Genomic DNA, 2,500 nt, shown 5'->3' with positions numbered 1-2,500 from the left:
GGAGGACCCAATCTTCTCCCAGTTAGCTAGGGTTGTGCATCGACACGTTGTTTATTAAGGTTCTTAAGTTCCTTTGAGTTAGTGGGCCACAGTTTGGGGATCTGTAGATACACCCGACGATAAGTAAGTTCCCTCCCTTTAATTTAATTACACCACTTGGACTCTTCAAAAACATCCTCTCCCTGTACCCGCGCCTGGCTGGCTCTAATGTCTTGCCTAGCGTAGCTAACCACACCCCTCTGCAAGTTTCTTGAGAAAGGTTCGTAAATGAGTCATATCCAGCAATACAGTGGTGGTCCCTCGGTTAGCGAGCTCCTTGGTTAACGAGATTTCGGTTAACGAGTTACCCTCCATAAGATTCTTAACTTCGGTTAACGAGCAATCCCTCGATTAACGAGTTTCTTACGAGCTAACCTGAACATGTTTTCGCTTGCATTTGGCGGTCTACCAGCTGTAATATTAGTCCGCCAGTACAGTGATCGGTTCTAGGGCTTAAATTTCTTACCATTTTAGTAAATATCAAGAAGTTTATACTATTCAATAATTTTAAAAGTTTAATATTAAATTTTTTATTAATTTTAACAATTAATGAACATGCCATCCAGCCTGCCAACACACCATACAGGCGTCAGTCTTTGTGTCTTTTCAGTGGAGGTAACATCTTGCTTGAGACTCTCTTCAACTAAATGCTTTTTTCTGTGTTTGCAAGCAAATTATTGGTCATTTTGAAATTTATTTTACATATTGACTATATAATGCAGTGCAGTGTTGATTTAAAGAACATAATCTTGAATTACACCAAGAGAACTAAAATTTTATGGGTGAAATGGCACCTTGGGGTGACTTCTCTTCCACCCCAATGCCTTCTCTTCTCCTCCACCCCCATTCTAATTCCCATCATCATCATCATCCAGGAGCCTTCGACATACACACCTCAAAGTAAGTTTACTTTTCTACCTTTTTTGTTGAATTTAGGCAATTTTCGGTGAGCTGGAACCAATTACCCCAAAACCCATTGAAACAATGGTTTTGGTTAACGAGTTTTTCGGTTAACGAGCAACCTTCTAGAACGGATTGTGCTCGTTAACCGAGGGACCACTGTACTGAACTCGCATTCCTCTGGGTCGATTCTCCTGTTCTTGTACAACAGTTCTACAACACCTACAATATCTGGTTGGTGTAATCTTAGTAGTGTTTCAAACTCCTCTCTCTTATCAAGAAACGTGTCAGTATTAGTGTACATGACATTCAAGCCAGAATTTGTTCTCGGTAACGTCTCTGCTCTTAGTAATAACCCCCCCCCCCTCTCCATTCTTAGAAGCTGCAGCATTTGCTAAGTACTCCGTATTTTGTAGGGTGTGGTTAGAAATGTCATTGTTTACACGGTGCTCGCCTCCTCCTGACTGGTAGGCTGAGCTGGTGCTGCCTCCTGGGTGGGGGATAGAGCATCGCCAGTCAACAGAAACCGAAGATTATGAAGGTAACGATAACACCTTCGACAATGGCCGAGGCAGAAAGGTGCATTTCAACCTCGAAAAGATTCAAAACTTTCTTGAGGAATACCACAGTAAATGACATTATCTGCTATAGCAATGAAATCCATTGAAAATAAAATGACCACAGAAACAAAGGACTTTAATGAAAAAGTAACTCATCACTTTGCTACATCAAAGAGCCATTGTCTAGAGATTATGTTCAAGTAATGTCCAGCTGGGCCCCAGAGTATTCACACTGTATCATTAGCCAACATGACCCTCAACTATTGAGGCACTCAAAGGATGATAAAACCTGTCCATTTATTTACCATAACAGTTTAGTCCTCCACCACAGTAACAGGTAAGCTAAAAACAACAACTGGCCTACGTTGTATATATTGTAGGTTAGGGGGAGTTTTTTTTCTAAAATCTGATCTTCATTTTTGCAAATTATCAGTCTGTTAAAATAAAAGAAATAATAATTTTTTGCAAAACTGCCGATTTGCACAAGAAATGAAAGTAAAGTAAAAAAAAAAGGCCTTTTTTTTTCTTCTAAAAAAGTTTTTTGTGATATAGTCCAGAATGTGACACCTAGCTTATACCTAGGTATGTAAATGCCTAGCGTTAACTCGCCATGCCAACATACAGACAATTAAAACATCTAATAATTACTTGTATCGTAATATTAGGAGGACACGTCGCTACCTGGCATTTAATTGCAGTTCTCAAAACCCCCTCCCGCACCCTCCCGCACACGCACTGCTACTGTCATCTCTTGCCTTAGAGCGAGCAGTAAACAAATGTCAACTCTCGAGGGGTGGAGAAGGGTGGGTTATCGGCGTCTCATTCTGGACTATATCATAAAAACTGTTTTTTAGAAAAAAAAGGCTTTTTGTTCATTCCAGAATGCGACGCCTAGCTTTGAATACCTGAGCAGGAGGTGACTTTGCATACAAGGCTCTGCTAGCTTAGGTCCAGAGTATGATTATAAACCGTTTGGAATATTTTCCAATATTAGGAACATT

This window comes from Homarus americanus, unplaced genomic scaffold (assembly GCF_018991925.1).
Source record: "Homarus americanus isolate GMGI-L3 unplaced genomic scaffold, GMGI_Hamer_2.0 scaffold16712, whole genome shotgun sequence".
Lineage (NCBI taxonomy): Eukaryota > Metazoa > Arthropoda > Malacostraca > Decapoda > Nephropidae > Homarus > Homarus americanus.
The sequence above is the reverse complement of the archived record's forward strand: the minus strand, read 5'-3'. Positions refer to the sequence as shown.